Genomic DNA, 15,098 nt, shown 5'->3' with positions numbered 1-15,098 from the left:
TACAATATCTTTTTTTGCACTATAGCACGAGACAATCAGAAAATTTGCACAAAAAAATTTGTTGTTGTTTTTACACGAGAAAATTAACAATAAAATTTTTTTTTATCGTTTCAGATGCTGTCGAAACATCAAAAACACATACACATACAAACACACTAAAAAAATAAGCATGCAACTTTATTTGTAACACACACACATACATTCTCCATCTTCATCAAAAAAAATATTATAATAAACATAATTATTTTTATCTATCACACAATAAAACTCTATATCCAAAATATTACAACATCAAATAACACTAGAGTCATTAGTACACGTTGCATGCATTACGGAGGTCCTCTGTAGGGTTTTATGGAAGTTTGGGGGAAAAAAAAACACGTGAAACCCTACAGAGGTGCGGTTATCTACAGCCGCAGCCGTTAGAACCTTTTTGGGTTGGGCACCACGCACCCTGGCGGGGTTATAGGGGCCAGGCATCCTAAAAAACAACAATTATTTATTTGTTTGTTTGCCTCACAATACGAAAAATAATGAGAGGCGCCAGCGCGCACGTGTGTATAGCACATCGTGTTTCCCCCAAGAGAGGTTTACAAAAATCGCGATAGGTCTCTCTTTCTTTATCTTACGGCAATGTTGGTATCTCTATCTTTTTTTTTTAGTTGTAGATGGGTTGCCAACACACTCTAGTTAATAATGCTACATATTATACACACACACGCACACACATACTGTGTTGCCATCCATCCATCTCTCTCTCTCTTTTACGGCAGTATATATTTGTTGCCGGCTCTATTGCCCAGTGTGTGTGTATGTTGCGCCAGTGTATAAATTGGCTAAGCCTCAAGCAAAATAGCCCTTGCCAAGTAAAAAAAAGGGGCTGTAGGTAGGTGTTGGTAATACTGTCGGTTGTTTAACTCTTCCCTCTCTCTCTTTTTCTCCTCTCTCTCTTTTTTTTGTAAAAAAGCTATGGCAAACCAGTAGGTTGGCAAATTGCTTTATGCGCTGTAAGGCAGACCTCAAGCAGTATTGCCAGCTCCTTGCTTTAGGTTAGGTTAGACCCACAAACAAAAACCTTGGTGATTTTTTCGAGTAAGATGTTGGCAATACTGCAGAACAAGCCTCAAGCAGTATTGCCAGCTCCTTGCTTTAGGTTAGGTTAGACTCAAAAACAAACCTTGGTGATTTTTTCGAGTGAGGAGTTGGCCACGCTGCAAGGCGAGCCTCAAGCAGTATTGCCAGCTCCTTGCTTTAGGTTAGGTTAGACCCAAAAACAAACCTTGGTGATTTTTTCAAGTGTGGAGTTGGCCACACTGCGAGAAAGCCTCAAGCAGTGTTGCCAGCTTCTTGCTTGAGGTTAGGTTATACCCAAAAACAAAAACCTTGGTGATTTTTTGAGTGAGGAGTTGGCAACACTGCTTGAGGCTTTCTCGCAGTGTTGCCAGCTTCTTGCTTGAGGTTAGGTTATACCCAAAAACAAAAACCTTGGTGATTTTTTCGTGTGAGGAGTTGGTAACACTGCGAGCCCCATCGAGCCCCATTTTCGGGCTTAGAACCCGGGACACTACTCTACTCTTTAAGTTAGGTTAGACCAAATAAAAACCTTGGTGACTTTTCAAGTAAGATGTTGGCAATACTGCAGAACAAGCCTCAAGCAGTGTTGCCAGCTCCTTGCTTTAGGTTAGGTTAGACCAAATAAAAACCTTGGTGATTTTTTCGAGTAAGGTATTGGTGACACTGCGAGAAAATAGAGCTTATGCCTTACAAAAGCAGACCATTAAAGCAAGCCTCAAGCAGTGTTGCCAGCTCCTTGCTTGAGGTTAGGTTAGACCCAAAAAAAACCTTGGTGATTTTTTCGTGTGAGGAGTTGGCAACACTGCAAGAAAATGAGGCTCTCGCCTTACGAGAGAAATTCATTAAGGCGAGCCTCACCGAGCCTCATTTTCGGTTGCAGAACCCGGGACACTACTCTACTTATGCTATATATTATAATATTAATGTAACAACGGTGGAAATTGTGTGTAGTGTGTGTAAAAAAAGAGTCACTTTCGTACTGTAAACAGGAGATATTACAAACTATAGTGCTAGTTAAGAGCAAATCAAAGCGAGAAGGATATCTGTATGAATTTTTAACATAATTAGTTTACAATAATGAGAATAGGGAAAAATTGCAGCATATATCAGTTTTTTTTAAAAAATTCAACACAAGAGAAAACGTAGACATTTGAAGTGAACTATGAAATTCTTTATCACCTGCTAAATTTTCGTTTCGTACAGCAGAGAAATATTATAATGGTGTAATGTGCAGAAAATAAAACAACGTTGTTAAGTAGGAAGCAGTATTCTTGGTAACTTTAATTTTATCCTTTAAATAGTCTTTCGTGCTATTTTTACATTAAAATGCGTCTAAGTTTTGACTGTAGTCATTTTAACAATTTGTATAGAAGGGTGGAAAATGCATTTAGATATGCCGCGACTATTTTCACCAGGTGGTGAGAATAGTATATGAGGCTACTGTCACCAGGTTGTGAGGATAGCATGTGGAGCTATTTTCACCAGTTTCTGACTAGCATATGGGACAGTGGAAAGTGCTGAATACCACAAATCACATTATGATTATCAGGTATTGGAAGTATTTACAGAAGTATTTTTAACGCTAATAACTGTAAACCTGACTTGTCGAACCTAACAACAAAAGAATTTGGGAATGTGTTAAGTACACGTTTGTGCCTACGTCAAGTGACATATTAGCAGTAGCAGTCAATGTCGGAACACCTTGTGGTAATTTTTCGAAACCCATGGTGTGCAGAAGTAGTAGTACTTGTCACCCAAATGAAAATAAATGCAAACTGACGTAAGCTTGATTCATGCTAACAACTAAAGAGTGCACGTATACATATAACAGGCCAGGTTGGTAACAGTTTCATACATCGGAGACACATTTCTTCATTTTTACAGAAGAAACTACTCACAGAAATGAGTTTCTCTAAGGTTTCCAACGTTAGTTGAGGTATTTTCTTTCATCGTAGTATCTATTTGATCGGGAAATCATGTCAGCGTTTCCAATACCCTTTTTTTTTTAAACTATGCTTGCCTAACCTAACCTGACCTTATCGGAAATGGTTTGTGGGGCTATCCGTCAGCTACCTGTGCATTGTACAATTTGCACACCTGACGAACACGATAGTAGGTATTTTTCGGTGAAGAACATTGGAAACAATGATATTCGAAAACAAAAGAAGCGATATCGCACCGTTACGTGCGTTCGGTAGCACTTAGAAAAATGCATTATTTTAGTAGAAAAAGTTTTTGTTTTTGTGTAAAAAGCATAATGACACCTTGAACTATCTTCCGCAATACAGAATTGGTAAGTACGAACCATGTGATACACAAAATATCAGATTTTAATGTGTCTCCGATCTCTGAAACTGTTACCGGCCAGGTTAGATAGATTATGCACATGTGCAGTTTAGAAACCTGGTCACTTCATTTAGAATATTGGAAATGTGTGCAGAAGTAAGCTTCAAGTTTAGAAAAAGCAATTTGCAAATTTGTTCAGTATATGCCTATTTAACTGATAGGTGGTTTTAGCTTCAGTTCATGCATGCGTGTGGGGAGCTTTGTTATTTAATTCTAAGTAAAAAAAAATAATAATAAATAAACATCACTGTTGGGTTTTGATGTGAAAAAATTGTACATGGAAAGTTCTTCTGATACGCAGTGTAGCACACTATGTAGAAGTGTAGAATGGCTAGCCATGTGCGTGTGTTTATTTAATTTTGATGTAAGCTTGAAAAAGTTCTGGGAAAAATAAAAAAACACTAAAAAATGTTATATTATTATGCATAAACAATGCCCATTCATATTGTGTTCATGTCTACAATGTGAAACACCATGAAATGGTGCATAATAAGAGTTTTAAGATTAATGGTGCACTACCAAATCCCATTAGGAGAGTCGTTTCTTCCACTGTGGGCTGTGAAGCCAGGAATTCTTCCTTACAATTCTCAACAAATATAAGACATGATTGTTTATTGATGTGTGTTCATTGTGTATTTCAGTATTTAACATTTATTGGTCACAGTCACAATACAGATAGGGAACATAAATACATTGTAGTTTTATTTTTCTCACTTGACAATGATTTTCTGTCGATTTTGGCTAATAGTGGTGATGAAGATGAAATGGTGATCACATGAAATAGATTAAGGAATACAAAGTAACTTTCATCTGCAGGCTAGATCTCGAGCAAGGGAAGTTTGGTAGTGAGGCTGTAATTTGACTGCTCACCATGCATAGCCACCTAGGTGGTAGGAAATATAAAGTACAAAGTATAAAATAGGATGAAGGTTCAAACAGCATTCCATTCATTCCATAGCCATTGCCGCAAAGGATAAATTTATTACACACATACCAGTTCTATCCATTATCTGTTTTAACAGTGTCTGGTTAAATTTCTAAATTAGGCATTCTCTTAATTTTGAATATTATGGTTAAATATATCATACCAAACTAACATTAGAACAAGAATGGTATTTTGTTTACAAACGATGTCATAAATTGTGCAAATAAAAAAGCAGTCATACAATTTATTTTTAGCTAGTTAAAAGATTATTATAAGTGTTACCATTGGAAAAACTAATCTATTTCCAAAAATATTTATATATATATAAAAAAGAACTACATTTGACAGATCTCATTAAATCCACTCAATATTTTTAAATTAACAAAGACAAGAACTTTAATTTTCAATAAACTTCTGATTTAAACAGCAGTGGCGAACACTCCATATATCCAGGGTTAGTGTATGCTAACCTGGTGTAATGGTTGGGTGTTTAACATGTTGAGTGTGAAAACAATGATAATGTATTATGAGATGAATAGGCTTTCTCCCGGAACAGCTGGGAGTCTCCCAGAATTGAACTCTCTCTCCTGGTCTCCTTGACAAAATTTGTTATCTCTTAAAATGACGAGATGTAGTATTATATTTTTTATTATATATTCATTATTATCTTTTTAATTTCATTTGGTATGCATTTGCCGAGTGAAGAAATTCGTTATTGCAAACCAAACAATTAAACTTTACAATATGTGATAACAGGTATGTGTTTCCAGGAGTTTGTTTTTCTGTCATCCATATGTGTTTGTGGCGATCCCTTCATCGCTCTCATCTTATCATCATTCATCTCCACCTTCGTGATTAGCCAAAGTTGCTGATTAAAGTGTCGTAAAATAAACAAAGTGAAACCAAATCAAGAAATAAAGATAAGTCAGTTAAAGGGTTCCTTCTCGTGTTCTTTGGGTGTGTTAATTAGGATGGTCATTTGTCAAGGGGTGGATTAAAATATTTACATTTCAGCTGCTTTGGTGATTGTGTCTATGTCTGTTAGAATTTTAGTATAAGTGTATATCTAACTTAAAATGCTAATTTTTGTCACCTTGAAATTTCTTATGTTCACACTTTGCTAAATATAACCCAATAAAATAATTAATTCCCCATACCCTTATTCCAATTCACACTAACAAAAATAAAAAAACAACCAAAAATAAGTGCAACCTGAAGTGTGCTACTCTTGAGACTTTCACTTATGCATAAAATGTACGTACATCCACTCTTCTTAAACATTATAATATTTTTGGGGAAAAGTTTACTTAGTTCTACATCTTTTTGTTCTTTGCTTATATAGCATGTGGTCGCAGCTGGTAGATTTGTTACTAACGATACATATACATTACATGTACAGTCAATGGCAAAGATAATGGTAGGCAAATTGTCCACTGCCATTTTCATTACTTCTTTATTCTACATCCTGTGTTGTTTTAAGGAATGAAACTACGTTGGTTCGAAGCAGGCATTGTTCTCTGCTTATTGAAGTCATTATTTCAATTCGTCTTCATCACATTGTGTAATTCAGACCGAATGAAAATGGTGGTGGACAATTCGCCTACTGTTTCTTTCGCCGTTGGGTGTACATGTATATATGTGTTCTGTATAGGATGCCAAATTAGAAAATAAAAATAGGGAAAATATCATGAAAATAGTTATATTTCACATATATGTAAGCAGTAACATCTCCCATTTATGTATGAAAAACAATGTCGGGCATATACCCACCCCTACTGAGTATGCATGCATTTTTTATACTCTCCACAAAATTATTGATAACCCTCTCACAGATGTCTGTCCTGATGCCTCCAATCACCCGTATGATTTCCGCCTTCAGTTCCAAAAGGGTTTGTGGTTTGTTGGTGTACACCTGTGATTTCACAAACCCTCATAAGAAGAAATCACATGACTTTGCCGGCCATTCCTGGGCACCGTGCAAAGAGATCACTCGTTGCGGGAATTTTTCATGAAGTTCCATATCGTAACCAGAACAAACTAGTCAAAACAATTGAGGCTACATTAATCGGCATAACAACAGATACCAACATTGGTAAGAACAGGTCTGCCAACCTCGAAACAAAACAATAGCATTCGATTCAAATTCGGCATCCTATACGGAATACCCTTTATTACCTTCAAATTATTGTATTGTTATTTAATTTCTCTTCTTGTGTCATTTTGGCTAAAAATGATGAGGATAAGTGATTATTGGATGAAATTGATGAAGACACACCCATGAAGAACATCTATGAACAGGTTGGGACTCAAACCTGGGAATTTCAGTGACACTTTTGAAATGTGATCACCTAATATATTCAGCAATTGAATCAACTATAAATTGCCGTTTATTCCCATTCATAATAATTGTAATCATAGGAACAAAGATTGATGGAAAATAAGATAGAAAATATCTTGCCACTAGTGGTCCTCCCGAGTCTCCCTATCATTAATGCTTGAAGTGGAAATTCCTAGCTGGGCTGGTGGAATGCTTGGGGATAGAAGGGTGCTTGTATGAACCAACATGAAAACAATGCAGTGGGTGGGAAGATGCCTGTGCAAATTATACAAACTGAGGGATGCTTTATGGAAAATTTTCCATGTTACCCGCCACTTTGAGCACTTGTAACAAATATAGACACAAGTGATCCTGGATTAAATACACTCATGCAACAGTCTTGTTAGGTTGTAAATGAAAGTAGTGCAAATGATCCTCTTTTGTATTGAGTTAGAGAAACATGTGTTTTTCTTACTTAAGCATAATGCTTCAAATTTGAAACCAATGATGGATGCATACAAATCTAGAAAGTCCTTTACAATGCCATGTCATGAACAGGGCTTAAAGTGAGCTGGATCCGTTCTGGTAAATTACTTTTGTGCCAGAACTCAGTTCCTGCCGGTCATCCATTTTATTTATTTACTACACTACAAAAGTCTGTCCATTGTTACATTATTTTTTGCAAACAATAGATGAAGAGAAAGTTCTTGTACTAAATTTGTCTTTCGCCAGTGAGCAGTGCGGAAATTTTGAAAAAAATATTATACTTGGGCAAGTGCTCTCTTTTATAATCCAAATGACAACTTAAATTTTCTGAAGTAACAGATGTGATAGTTTGTTTCTATTTACTTTGTATGCAATAATAATAACAATACCAATCACCATTATTATTTTCATCATTAGTAGTAGTAGTACTCATGTTGATTCATTTGTGGTTGACATTCTGGCTATTGACTGAAACCACTTAAAGCACTGGTCATGAAGGGTCTACAAGCAGCACTAGAAATCAGTGCATTAAAAGAGCAAGCAGTTAAACAATACATAAGTTTGTAATACCAACAAATTGTATTTGGCATGCTGTTTCTTCTTGACGTTGTGGGCAAGAATATTCACGACTAGATGATGTGCTTTGAGATGGGCACTATGACCTTTTAGGTTACTGCCCTGTGGAAAAGGGCATTCAGGATGGATAGGCATTGTTCCTTGCGATGGAAGCTACGGACGGGTATGGGGAATTTATTTCAGAAAGGTTGTATTTTACATCACATATTAACACCATAAAAACAACCAAGACAAAGTTCGTTGTGACTTTGCATTGCTTGTTTTTTTAGGGATATTTTTTACACTGAAGCAACATGTGTCAATTGAGGATGAGACAATCCAATGGTGGCTTGTGCAGTGGATCAGTGTGAATTGTTGCTATTCATTCCAAGTGACACATCATTTTAGTGTGAAGTCTCTCTTTAGTTTCCATATGTGCCAATGTTTCAGAAACTGGTTCTGCTCCCATTTTCTGGGTAGTGTACTGTATTTGCTTCCATGTTGTCCCATGTAAGAGTGAGACAGAACCAGTCTCTGAAACATACGCACATACAAACACTAAAGCCAGTGGTTACATGTAGAAACAATTCAACATGCCACTCCTGACCACTTGACTGGAACGTTTGGTGGTGAGATCATGAGTCAACTTAATTTAGCCTCTTCATGAAGCAAAGTTAAGTCACATGTAAATATATGAAGAATGTATAATGAAGTTTATTGGTCTGTACAGCATGTTATCTCTTGAAGTTTCTTAATATAAAATCTTCTGTGCTCTCCATCCTCATGCCTTTTCTGCATGGCTTAGTATTTTCAAGAAGTTCATCATTAACACACACATTATATTACCATTGAAAAAATGCAATTTCTTTGCTATTTTCTTTTTTAAACTTTAGGTGGGGTTTTTCAGTTAATGAACAAGTGTAAAAAAGAAAATAGTAGTGAAGACAGCAGAACCACTTGAAGTATCACATTAAAATCAATCATTTTTATCCAAGATAAGAATCATTTCTAAGTTCACGTCTATGAAGCAGGATATTTTAATATTAACATTCGTTACCATTAGCATGCTTCTTTCCATGGTATTATTGGTCTCACTGCAGAACATGGGCTGCTTTTTTCCTCTAAATAGACGAACAAAATTTATATCCCCTGAAAGTACGTACCTTCTACTTCCATTTTCCGGTGTTACTTTTCCGATTACTATTATATTATTGAGCGTAAAAAATGTTTTCCTGCTACTAAAAGCAATGCATTTCTCCATTTGTTCGCGTCCATATTGTTTACGCACTCAAGCGTTGAGCGATAAGTGAGACCCTTCGTTTCGCGGCATTAGAGTTGATTTGTCGCTCTGGATTCCACCCACACACGTACAGTTTCTTTCATTATTTCAGTCGAGGAAAGTTTACAAGGTTAAGTTAGGCCTGTTAGGTTGGGTTCCAATATCGTAAATACAATGAAAAATGTTTTTCCTGCTACTAAAAGCAATGCATTTCTCCATTCGTTCGCGTCCATATTGTTTACGCACAGTTTCTTTCATTATTTCGACGAGGAATGCCTACAAGGTTAGGTTAGGCCTGTTAAGTTAGGTTTCACTAGCATAAAAACAATGACAAATTATTATTTAGGCTAAGAGAACTAAACCTAGCTACCTAACAACATAAACATTTTTTGCTTTCACTAGATTTGTGCAGGAATGTGCTTTTTCCTTCGTTGCTATGATTTCAATAGCACCCAACCTGGACACATATTTGTTTTTTTTTAAAGAAAAAAAGAATTTCCGCACCTTAAAATATACTTTTCCCGATTACTAACTACAAAACGTTACCAAAAAATTATGAACCACGTTCCTCCTAAGCAGCCCATATTCTGCAGTCTTACTGTATTATTTGTTCACCAAATAGATAAGACTCCATATCAGTTTTTTTATTTACGAACAAAAATTTATGAAGTGCGAAGGTAATAAACCTCCAGTACTAATGGACATTTTGAAATTATATAGTTGCAGTTGCAAACTAGAAATCAACAGTGGCATGTCAGACACACTGGAGAAACCATTCTCAAATCTTGGAATGTAAGGTAATGGTGTGTACAAATTCTGAATAAGAATTCGCTAAATAAACTTCATTAAATTTTAGGAACATTTTTATACAAGGTTTCTATAAATATTTTGAAGGGTACTACTTTACTATACCGGAGACACCTATCAATGATATATTTCACAATTTTTTACGTTGCTAACGTACTATTTTGCATTGCGGAACATTTTTTTAGGTGAAATAATGAATTTCTAACGAAAATTATGTCTATTTCTTACATTAACGAGTACTTACTCTTGTTCCTTATTTCCCACAAACCATCCACGGTTAGCGCCAAAAGCATTGACGTTAGCCCAAAAATTCACGATACCCCCACGAACCATCATGGGGACGAGGTATGCCTACTAGGTTAGGTTAGGCCTGTTAGGTTAGGTTCCATTAGCACTCCTTTCGTTCAATTTAGCATATACGGACAACATCGGTTTGTAGCAGCAGCAATAGCGCGTATTGTGCTCTCGTGCAGAAAGCAAATGGCGGCAGCAGCAATAGTGCGTCGGAAATAGATTTTCGTAGAAAACCACATGTATTCGCATTAAAATGGATCAAAACTACATTCCCGAACATCAACAACGCTACAGAAAATTATTTGCGTAATTACTTTCTCCTGTAAATTTGAAGAAATCCGTCTCCGGTATAGTAAAGTGTTACACAAACTTGTAATCAAGTTATTTCATTTATGTGTCTTGGCATGGGAATTACAAATTATTCAAATTTGCCAGAAGCAGGCATTATTCCAGTAATTTACAGTACTACTCATTGATAAAATATTCCAAGTATACCTATGTTGATATCTCTCTCGCAGATAGAAAAATGAAACTCAAATCAAAGAATTATTTTGCTTACAAAGCTTCACTAAGTTGGAAAATTTAAAGATTAATTTTACGATTTAAATGAATGGATTTTATTTTCTACTAGCTACAGTTACCTTCCGATGAACGCACCATCAGAATAAAAATACGTATTTTCATTATTTTTTTTAGAAAATAGTGTACATTTTACAATTCTCATTAGGCCATAGAGGACTCTATGATTAGGCTACATTTTCAACAAATACATCGTGTGGCAACATAATACGCAGGCCCGTAGCCAGGAATTCTTTGCAGGGGGGGCAAAGTCAATCCTAGAGGGGGCAAATTTTAAATATATTGTGTCACATTGGCAGATATAGCAGGGTACACAGAAAATTGATGATATCTTGAAACTGAAAAAAAAAACACCTACTTCGAGCAACATCAAAACATCAAATAGCAATATTTCGATGATGACCTTTGCAAATTGCTAAAGAATATAAAGTTTAACATAAATAGGCTAATAGGGACTGTATCTACTTGATATTTACAGATCGATAATGTTAAAAGATGATTAATATGTACCAACAGCTTTTGGCCTCTCTGCAGAACTGATTAAGGGAGCCCTTTATAAATCATGCTTCATAATGATTCCCTCTAGTTTCCAGTAGGCAAGATTTTTACGTACAAATGAATCTATCGAGAATAGTTGAAATACATGTTTTGACACCTGACAAACAAATAAGAATCCCTTGATAGATCAATGAGTTCTTGGATTACAATGTCATCATTAATATTTCATATTAAGTTTCATAGAAAGAAATTGTTTTAATAGGGCACAAATAATTTTACAGGATGCCATGGAGAACTTAAATTTCTTTTTTCATATAGATGGTTTGACTCCCAGGGCCGACTCCTGCTGCCCCATAGCTATGGCTCTGGACTTGGACTATAAGAATAGAAGGAAATGCGAGCGAAGCGAGCAAGAAAATTTTAGGAGATATATTTTTTTATTTGATTTGATTTAGTTTATTTTACTTCGCGTTTTGTGCCTCTTGGCTAATTTGCGAAGATGGGGATGAGTGATGAAATGATGAAATTGATGAATGGACATTCACAAACAACCAAGCCCGACCGGGATTCGAACCCGGGACCCTTGGCGTCGCAGCGCGATGTGCTAACCACTCGGCCACAGGGTCGGGCGAGATGTATTTTTTATTTGTATAAAATTTGAAATCGAGGGGGGGTGCAATTGTCCCTCTGTTCCCCTTGCAAGTGCCCTTTGCCGTCTGGAAGAAAAATGCAAGAAACACGTAAAAACTAATTTCATCATGAGTATCCAATTGTCTTGCTTTCTTAGATTCTCCTAGTCTTGTTATTTTACTTCAATGCTTGCTTCCCCTAGAATGGATTTCCGTCCAAGATCGGTGGGGGGGCAATGCCCCCTGCCCCCTGTGGTTGCGGCACTATTTATGAGTGTATCTTCATCAATTTCACGTCATCACTCATTGTTGCGATTAGCTACGTGGCAGAAAAGCAAAGAAAAGTAACAAAAATCAAATATCCACTCCCTCCTCTCTCTACCATATGAATCACTATTACCAAAAGGTAGACTTGGGAAACAAAAATTTAAGCAGTTCCAAGTTCATAGCAACACATCCAAGAAACACTTCCGAACACATTAGGCACCTTTAATACAAGACTACTCAAAATGTCACAACTGTTCTAGATACTGAAAATTGCGAAATCATTTCCCGAAGTTTAAATCTGGAAGTGAATTTTCCCCCCAATCCTGATACGACATTATACGGAATCCCATGCACCCTAATAATGATTGATTGATTTGGTGTTTTAAATCCACTTTATGCACAGTAAGGCTAATCGGGACTGGACCTACAGTTTAAAGTGGGATCCGAACCACTATGTGCCTCCACCAGGTATCGAACCCGGGACCCCTTGCTTACAAGGCGACGACGCTACCACTGTGCCATCGGGGAGATCTATATACACCCTAATAAATCACAAAACTAATAAGTGTCTTTGTTATGTTGCTAGAGTAACACATGATATAATTTTAAGGATTAGTGCGAATTCTAGGTAGGAATATGTTCTGCATTTTTCTCAGGGGGGGGGCAAGGCAGGCTCTCAAGGGGGGGGGGCAGTTGCCCCCCTCTAGCTACGGGCCTGATAATACGTGTGTTGCTTTCAAAATACCAGCAGAAGACAAGTGTTAGGTCACTTCCGCAAAGTCGGCCAATCAGGAGCAAGAATTGTTCCTCCTATGCTGAACTGAGTGGGATCCGCAAATATGCCTCCAGCGTTCGCAAAAAGCCCGCCTGCGCATGCGAACAAGTGCCGTTCAACGAAAGCAGACGACGAGAACGGGAACCGTCGCGTACAGCGCCAAAACCCCGATGCGCGGTAAAAGAAGGAAACTCTACATCCACACGATAACGACAGGCAGTGAAAGTACCGCGTCAACTAGCGTCGCCACGAGCACAAGCGGAAGAAAGAGAAACCACGCCGCCTGCAGCAAGACCCAAGACAAAGTGATGGGCATAATCAAATTATTTGAATAATCGAATTACAATTGATTGTTATATATGAATAATCGAACGATTTTTTGGAAATGAGTGATTTTGAAGCGAGTTATGGAATATGAATGATTTTAAAGCGATTATGGATGATGAATGATTCTTAGGCGATTATGGAATACGAGTGATTTTGAACTGAATGAATCGATTGTGCTTGCGCATGCGCAGTGATCGAAACTATATAAGGAGCGGATTGGTGGGATGAAATCAGAGAGAAATAACTCCCTATTCTTCTTCTTCTTCTTCTTTTTCTGACCCTATCAATGGTAGTCGATTTTAGTCATCTTCCTGAGTTTTTTTTTTTAAAGTATTTAGTTCGCTATTCACTTATATTTCACAAGAATGAAAAAAAAAACATCTATTGATATTTATTTATACTGTTTGTTAGATCGTCAAATTACATCTTCTTGCATATCCATAAAGAAGCCATATGGTGGGAGGAGTAGGGTCCGTGAGCAGGGCAGTAAGAGATGTAGGGAATGGAATTCTATTTCGACGTAAACCACTATATAATTTATCTCGTTCTCTGTCGAAATTGGGACATTGTAAAAAGAGATGTGTAGCATCTTGATTATCTTCTCCACATGCGCAGGCTTGTTTTGTTGTAATATGTAGTCGTGATAAATGATCATTAGTGCGAACATGACCTGTACGTAGACGTATTATAAAAGTAATAACTGATCTTGGAAAATTATATGGGTAGTACCAAGGTTTGTTTTGTGAATGTTCTGCAAACCATTTATATGTGTTGCCCGTGGATTGAAATTGTTCTATACACCACTGTTTCCATTTATCTTGAAGTTTATATTTAACTCTTGGAAGAAGGTCCGTGTATGGAAGTCTCGCAAGTGAGGTAGATTCCGATGATCGAGCGGCTTTGGCATATGTGTCCACACGTTCATTTCCCGTGTTTACTTGGTGAGCCTTTACGTAACTAAACTGGACGTTGATATTTCTTCCATTAGCATACTGAGTTTGTTGGATTATAAGTATGATGAATAAAGGATGTTTACAAATCTGAGGATATGAGGAACTCAGCGCCATTAATACGCTTAAAGCATCTGTTATGATGAGAATTTTTGTATAATTATTATGGATAGCGTAAGTGAGAGCTTTATATATTGCATAACTTTCTGCAGTGAAAATAGAAGTGTCAGGTGGTAAACGGAATTGTTTGTTTATATTTTGATCTGGAATGAAATAAGCACAACCCACACCTAGGCGGTCTTTGGATCCATCAGTATATATGATTAGGTGTGTTGGCCATTTCTCTTTATACATGATATGTCTTCCTAAATCCCTGAAATGGATATTGCATTGGGTATATAAGGGTATGTCTAATTGATAAATTAAAGGATGTTGGAAGGTAAAAGACTTTGCACGTGATTCCAGGTCTATGTATTGGCAATATACAAAATAAAAGAATGTGTGTTTAGGATCTATGGCTTTATTTTCTGTCCATTGTTTTTGTATTTCAAATAATTTATTGAATGGGTGCGTATGATTTTCCCAGGTTTTGAGCAGAAATTTTATTGTTAATTGGATCCGTCTATGTGTCAAACTAGTTTCTCTGCTTTCCATATATACACTGACATTAGGACAGGACTGCATGACACCTAAGCAGGTCCTCAAAGCTTTTCTCTGTAGTATGTCTATTTTGTCTAAGAGACTTAATTTTGCACCCCCATAACTAAAGGCTGCATACCAGTGGCGTATGCTGGTTTTAACTAGTGGGTAATCTCCGACACTTGATTCATCCACCCACTCCTGAAGTCTCCCTGCAAATTTACCTCAACATCCATACAGGATTTATGAATATATGTGTGAAAAATTTTACCTTATTGTTGCGACCACTGTCGAATAATTGTTGTGATTGCACTTGCAGTTAACCTACGTTTAGAATTTCAAATGATAAAA

Source organism: Lepisma saccharinum, chromosome 14 (genome assembly GCF_977018435.1).
Source record: "Lepisma saccharinum chromosome 14, izLepSacc3.1, whole genome shotgun sequence".
Lineage (NCBI taxonomy): Eukaryota > Metazoa > Arthropoda > Insecta > Zygentoma > Lepismatidae > Lepisma > Lepisma saccharinum.
This window is presented reverse-complemented; position numbering follows the sequence as displayed.